We start from the raw sequence: 8,268 nt of genomic DNA on the forward strand, positions 1-8,268 counted from the left end.
ATTTTTATAAATTCAACCAATAATATTTACCATCATCAAACATGGGGATATTATTACAATTCAAGCCCACGAGTTTATATTTTTTATGATAACAAATATTATAGTTCACATCCTTATATATAATTATATTTATATTACATATTTATTTGTGTGTGTTTTAATATTTCAAGAATATCATGCACCGTCCAACAAAAATTTAAGGCTGAAGATTAGGTAGAATTGGTTATGCTGTAAAATATTTTTGTAATATTTATTGATGTATTTTTTGATTTTTTGAGTCAAGTCCTATAAGGGTGTATGCTAGCTTGGTGATCATACACACACACACTCAAGGGGAGTGAGATTGATTTAAAACTTGAAGTTTAAATTTTGAACTAATCGTACTATACGACCAGCTCATCAAACTAATCATACTTAATAGTTTAGATCATCTAGGATGATCAATTATGATCATAAAAATAGCCACCAATCATAATTTAGGCAAGATTTTGAATTTTATATTTTGTTCTAATCGTTCAAGATGATGTATATCATACTTGACAATCTATTAAAATCATGCCTAAATTGATCATGTTATTAGTCAATTGAAACTACCTAATTTTAATATTCTGATTATATTGTACGATCAACATAGATGATTTTGGTTGTCATAAGTTTCATCCTGGATGAACTGTATTTTGGTTAAACTAATCATCCTGGATGATCTCAATATCATACTGGAAGATATATTCAAATACTTAAACTGATCATACACGGAAATACTAATCGTACTAGCTGAAAGAGCTATTTTGTATGAATCATACAGGATGATCGATCTATCGATTGTACTGTATGATTTTTATCGGTAGAATTGAATTTCTAGGATTTTTAAAGCACTCTATTTTAGATTTCTTAAGGCACTTGGTAAGTGTCTTTGACAGCCATTATGTCTTCATTCTTCTAGAGAAAACTTAAAAGGGAGAGAAGAAATGATGGAGTTTGAGAGGGAGAAGATCCCTGGAGGAGATTTCAAGAAAGTGTAGAGGAGATTTCATATGGTTGCTCCCGCAAGCTTGTACATTAATACCATTAGATTCAAGGTTTATCATAAGCAAAAGAATAAGATCTCTTTGGTGTCCAAAGAATCGACAACTCTACCGCACTAGGGAAGGTGAAAGGGATTTGTGGTTCTCTTTCATCTCCCAGAGGGAGAAAAATGAGTTAAGGTTCTCTACCTGTGAAAGGAGCTTCGGTCCTCTGCTGCATCGGGTTGATGTAAAGATTTTGTAAGGGCTTTTCCACCTTGTTGTGGGGGCAAAAGGAGAGACACTAAAAGGTTTTGGTGTAATACTCGGAGGGTGCCTCCGTGGAGTGAACGTAGATCAGGTTGGACCGAACCACTATAAATCTGGTGTGTTCTTTTCTTTTTTTATTTATGCATTTATTTTTCTAGCGATTAACTACGTGAGAGAAAACATTCATTTATCTTTTTATTATGAGTTTAATTTGTTTTCAAGTCAAGTTATAAAAAGATTTTTTCTTTATCTTTAAATAATTTTTAAATAACAATTCAGCCCCCTCTTAGTTAGCATCAAGACTAATTTTTTAGGATTTCACAACCGTCACAAACTTTCTGTTACGAATCTAAGATTATGGATTAGACTTTTGATGATAGTAAACATTCATATTTTTCTACGACTGCCTTGCCTACTAACTTTTCAGGTTCACAAGATCAAACGCAACTTAAGACAAGCTCAATATTGGGTAGATTTAGTTTGAGTCGGTTTGTAATGTTTTTCTTTTTCTTGAGTCAATTGTAAAAGTGGTTCATGATGCTAAGTAACCTTGCACACACACACTTGAGGGATTTTTTATATTTTTCTGTTTTAAGTACATCGGCCTGGACGATGTTCATATCGGCCAGGACTATCTGACTAAAAATAGAAACCCTAATTAGGGCATCCTGGTTAAGACAACCTTCATTAAGCACATCGTCCTAACTGATCCTTGTATCGGCCAAGACAATAAGCTCAAATCAGAAAGAATCATCCACCATGATCAATTTAGGTATTCTTTATTTCAAGACATCGATCAGGACGATCTAAATATCGGCCTGGACGATGCAGCACAATTATGCCTAAATTAATCTGGTAATTATGGAAAGCAATTAAGGCTGATTGATACGATCACATCGGTCGGGCCGATCGCAGGATCAGCTAGGACGATGTCCTGGACGATTGACATCGGCTAGACTCTATTAGGGCGATGTTCATGATGATTGTACTCGGATTTGAACTAATCAGCTAGGATGATATTGTATTGGCCTGACTGATGTAACCAATTTTCTTCTGATTGTCTCAAATCATCTAGGCTGATTGAGCATATTTTGTACTGATCGGTCAGGACGATATTCCTATCGTCTTGGACGATAATGTTGATTATTGAAATTCTATTTAAAGGACCCAAATTTTCTCATGCAAAGAGACCTTTAGCTGGTTTCTTGACCTGAGAGAGCAAAGAGGAGAGGGAGAGAGAGAGAGAGGGAGGAACTTGTGAGGGGGAGTTTGTGAGAGGGATTCACAAAGGTTGCTCCAAGCAAGGTTCCATGGCGTCTTCTCTAGTCTTCGTCCTTCATCCTTTGGGGTTCAAGGGAGGTAAGCTTCAGTAATTGGTTGAGGTTCTCTGCCTGCTTCAGGAGGAAGCAGAAGGAGTTGGGTTCTCTGCCTTGCCAGGGTTGGCGGAAAGGAGTTTTTGTGAGGGCTTATCCACTTGCTGTGGGAGCAAAAGGAGAGTCACTTTTGTTGTACAATACTCAAAGGGCACCTCTAGTGAGTGGACGTAGGTCGAGTTAACCGAACCACTATAAATCTGGTGTGATCTTTCTCTGTTTTGATTTTCGCATTTATTTTTCCGCACTTTAATTTTTGTGGTGATTTTGGTTTTAAGTTTTTGTGCTTTGATTGTGTAAGAATTTTTTTTAAATACCAATTCACACCCCCCCCTCCTTCTTGGTTAGCCTCAGGCTAGTTCTTAAGGGCTTAACATCCCTAACGAACTTTCCTAACTCTTCATCGTCATAGATGATATGTTATCATCCTGGACAATATAATCATCCTCTATTACAATCATCTTGATTATCCTGGCCGATATCTTTTTCATCCTGGATAAAGTGTTTATTGGTAATCATCCCGTCCAATACACCTGTTCATCCTGGACGATACACGTGTCAGCACGTTAAAATCTATAATTTCGCCCGGGATGATCCATTTTTGGACAATCGTCCTGGATTATCTACTATATGATACACGTGGTACATGATTTAAAACATTTTAAATTCGGTCGGTACGATCCATTATTGAGCGTCTGGCTTGACTTATCGGGATGATTGCCTGTGTCTAATTATCCCGACGATATCTGATCGTCCCGGATGATCGGACCGCCTTTTTGACATATCGGCTTATTCACAATAATTGCACCGGATTGTCCTGGACGATCCTGCGATCATCCTGGACGATCCGGCTGATCTTTTAAATTCTGAGCCGTCCAACAAGTTTCTTCACACCTCTCCTTCCCTTTGGCTTTCTACTTCCTGTTCCTTACTTTTTCTTGCTAATGGCTGGAGGCAAGGGTTCTCGACACACGTCTGGAAGCTCCTCGAGGGGCACGCTGGACCCTCATTTTTGGGAAGTAGACGATCAAGCTGCCTACCACCGCTATAAAGAATGCAGCATTTCTCTCTCCTGAACAATCAATCCAGTCCACCTCTCCTATCCGGTACTCGACCTTTTTACTCACACCTCTCCACACTTTTTTCTCACCCTTGCAGTCCCCTTTAATTCTGAACTTCTTTTTGAATTTTACGCCAACCTTCACTTTAATTCTTACTACACTGCTCTCACCTCGTATGTGAATCGACGCCTAATTGATATCACATACCAGGATTGTGCCGAACTATTGTAGTTGTCCACTACTAGGGATAAGCTGCATACCCTTATTTATGATCCTGATTTTAACTGGGCTACGGCCAATCACTTTCTTCGCCACAACAATTCCCCCTTTCATGTTGGAGAGACTAAAACTTTACTTAAAGATGCTAGGATGATTTAACATGTCCTTCGCACCTCTGTGATTCCCAAAGCCGACGACCGTGTCCATATCCCTCCCCTTCTTTCACTAACCACTTTTTACATAATGGCCAATCGTGAATTCAATGCAACCGACCTGATATTTCGCTACATCGATCATTTGACTACAATTCGAGATCAAGGTCATAGACGGAAGCCCAATCTTGCTCTAGGACCCATCATTGCATATGTTATAGAATCGAAATACAACCTTCAATATCCTGCTCCTCCCAACCTTCAGCCAACCTTCTACTCAAACAATTTCTTCAATGTCCTTCACAATACTCATCTCCACCCAGGAGATGGGGAAGCTCAGGGGGCTAAGGAGGAGGAGGCTCCCGCTCCTATTCCTGAACCTATTCCTCTCCGCCAGCACTCTCAACTGGATCAGTTAGTGGTGAGATTTGATCAATGGGAGACCCACTTTGAGGCCTATGTTGTTGCACAGGAGCAACAACATTCCGAGGACATCATCCGCATACAGCATTAGCACAACCAGAACATGGCCTGGTTCGGATCTCAGTTTGCCACTTTGACCAGTTACTTTTCACCACCACCTCCTTCATCTGATGATCAAGGTCCCTCCTTTCTTTAGTTTTCTTTGTTATGCTATTTTTCTGTAGTTTGTTTTTCTTATGGTTGTTTTAGTTTCTATTTTTTAGTTTTCTCCTCCTTTTTGTGATGTCAAAGGGGGAGTAGTCTGATGTATCTTGTAATGTGATTCTGGAACTTAGTTAACTATTTTTTTATCACACTATTTTTATTAAACTGTCATAACTGCTTGAACTTTTCTGATTGTGTTTACCATCATCAAAAAGGGGGAGATTGTTGCGAATCTGAGATTATGAATTAGACTTTTGATGATAGAAAATATTCATATTTTTCTACGACTGCCTTGCCTACCAACTTTTCAGGTCCATAAGATCGAACGCAACTTAAAACCAGCTCAAGATTGGGTAGATTTAGTTTGAGTCAGTCTGTAATGTTTTTTCTTTTTCTTGAGTCAATTGTAAAAGTGGTTCCTGATGCTAAGTAACCTTGCACACACACACTTGAGGAATTTTTTATGTTTTTTGTTTTAAGTATATCAGCCTGGATGATGTTCATATCGGACAGGATGATCCGACTAAAAATAGAAATCCTAATTAGGGCATCATGGTTAAGGCAGCCGTCATTAAGCACATCATCCTGGATGATCCTTGTATCGGTCAGGATGATAAGCACAAATTAGAAAGAATCAGCCGCCATAATTAATTTAGGTATTCTTTATTTCAGGACATCAGCCAGGATGATCTAAACATTGGCCTAGACGATGCAGCACAATTATGCCTAAATTAATCTGGTAATTATGGAAAGTAATTAAGGCTGATTGATACAATCACATTGGTAGGGCCGATCGCAGGATCGACCGGGACGATGTTCTAGGTGATTGACATCGGCCAGACTCTATTCAAGGCAATGTTCAGGATGATTGTAATCAGATTTGAACTAATCGGCCAGGATGATATTGTGTCGGCCTGGACAATGTAACCAATTTTCTTCTGATTGTCCCAAATCATCCCCGCTGATTGAGCTTATTTTGTACTGATCAACCAGGATGATATTCCTATCGTCCTGGACGATAATGTCGATTCTTGAAATTCTATTTAAAGGACCCAAATTTTCTCATGCAAAGAGACTTTTAACTGTAGTCTTGACCTAAGTGAACCAAGAGGAGAGGGAGAGAGAGGGAGAGAGAGAGGGAGGAACTTGTGAGGGGGAGTTTGTGAGAGGAATTTACAAAGGTTGGTCCAAGCAAGGTTCCAAGGCGTCTTTTCCAGTCTTCGTCCTTCATCCTTGGGGGTTCAAGGGAGGTAAGCTTCAGCAATTAGTCGAGGTTCTTTGCCTGCTTCAGGAGGATGCAAAAGGAGTTGGGTTCTCTGCCTGCTTCAGGAGGAATCAAAAGGAGTTGGGTTCTCTGCCTACTTCAGGAGGAAGCAAAAGGAGTTGGGTTCTCTGCCTGCCGAGGTTGGCGGAAAGGAGTTTTTTTTAGGGCTTCTCCGCCTTGCTATGGGAGCAGAAGGAGAGTCACTTTTGTAGTGCAATACTCGGAGGGCGCCTCCGGGGAGTGGACGTAGGTCGAGTTGACCGAACCACTATAAATCTGGTGTGATCTTTCTTTGTTTTGATTTTCACATTTATTTTTCCGCACTTTGATTTCTGTGGTGAATTTGGTTTTAAGTTTTTGTGCTTTGATTGTGTAAGAAAGATTTTTTAAAATGCCAATTCACCCCCTCTTGGTTAATCTCGGGCTAGTTCTTAAGGGCTTAACATCCCTAACGAACTTTCACCTTTATAAGTGAGTCAAGCTAGTTCAAACTATATTTTTAACAAGATCACGAGTTGATCTTACCGAGCCACGAGTTTGAGCTCGAGCTCAGTCCGGCTCAGCTCAAAAGCTCGTTAAACTTCTCGACTCTTGTTAAGGGATTTCTTTGGACGACAAAATTTCTTCTATAACCTATTTTTCAAAATTTGGACTATATTGATGATATGACTAATATTTTTAAGGGCACAAAAAAAAAAAGAAAAAAAGAAAGAAAGCTTACTCTCCATTCATTGCTTGATCTGCCCTCTATGGAGGGAGAAAAATAATCATAAGTTTGGAAATGGCATTGCTAGCACATTATCATTTTGGCCAAAGTTAAATGGCTATTAAAAATAAAATTTATACATTGGAGGAATCAAAACACACTATAAGCTATTTTCACTAAGGGGTTGTTTGGTTTGCAGAATTAGGAGGGTATAGTAATGTATTTACCCGCATTTAGTAAATTACGTTGTTTGGTTAGTTTTGAGCGGAAAGTAAGGAATTCATCTGATGCATCAGTGGTGTATTACTAAAGCCATTTCGTGTGACTTCGAAACCCGCTCAAATTGAGCGGGTTAGAAATCCTCTCGGTGCCGAAGATGCTGCCAGCATTTAGCGCTTCCCTCTCCATTAGGAAGGCGTAGTTTGAGTCGAGGCAGAGAGGATTTCTGACCAGAGAAATCCTCGCGGTTTCCTCATGGATTTTTTCTCTTGGCGTTCAGCCTGCAGTTTCCTCGCCACCTTCCCTGGAATATTCATCAACCTGGGTGTCCTGTTCGGCTTCATCTCCAACTTCGCTTTCTCTCGTTTGCCAGAACATATTAGCTGGCCCGTGATGTTCCTTTTCGGAGCCAGTCCTCCAATCATAATCTTTGCCGGAGTCCTCATCGTGATGACGGAGTCTCCTCGCTAGCTCGTGATGAAGGGCCGCCTTGAAGAAGCAGCCGTAGTTCTCGCCAAGACCTCCGACTCCCCCTAAGTAAGTATATCGGGGGCTTTCTTCCTCGATGCTGGGCACTTTGAGCATTTTTGCTTTGTATGTTATTATTTATGTGTTGTGGTAACTCGATCACCAAATCATTTTATGACTTTGGTTTAGTGCACGATGAAAAGAAATGCATTCCAACCTATTTCACATGTTTTTTTTTTTTTTTGGATATAGGAAACCATAAGTGATCACTAGTTATGATTGTTGTTAGTTTCTAGCGATGGCTTTGAAAAAATTGCTCTCAAGCAGCATTTTGGAAAGAAACTTATGGAACTTGAGGATAAAAAAAGATCTGTTCAGGTTAATGATTGAAATATGGTCTTATTTGGTCTTGGAATCTATGTGTTCTCTTTTCTTTTTAAAACTAAGCTCACTCTTATTAAAATATTTCAGCTAGAAAGGGATCGGTTATTGGCCGAAGTTGAAAGCCTCGCTGATGGACATTTACACAAGTTTATAGATATACACTCACAGAAGTTAAAGTCACTTGAAGCTCAGGTAAAATAAATAGAGATTTGGGTGTTTTTTTATGATGATATCTTCTAACGTCTAGTGGCTGCAATTTGTTTTTTTACCTTTTTTTTAATATAATGGATCTTAAGAAAACACAAGAGAACCAGGTCCAGCTTGTAAACTAAGGACATTTGTATTTTTACCTATTTTTTTCGCATGTATATTACCTACAAACAGATGAATGTTATGTCTCTTTTTGTTTCTATTTTTGAAAGCATCTTAGGGCAGTGCTACAAAGAAATTTTTGGGAAATGTTTTGAATTTTTTTTTTTGAAATTTTAGAGCATAGCTGCTGTTATCCCTGTGGAAGACAT

The sequence above is a fragment of the Dendrobium catenatum genome, unplaced genomic scaffold (genome assembly GCF_001605985.2).
Source record: "Dendrobium catenatum unplaced genomic scaffold, ASM160598v2 fragScaff_scaffold_897, whole genome shotgun sequence".
Classification (NCBI taxonomy): Eukaryota; Viridiplantae; Streptophyta; class Magnoliopsida; order Asparagales; family Orchidaceae; genus Dendrobium; species Dendrobium catenatum.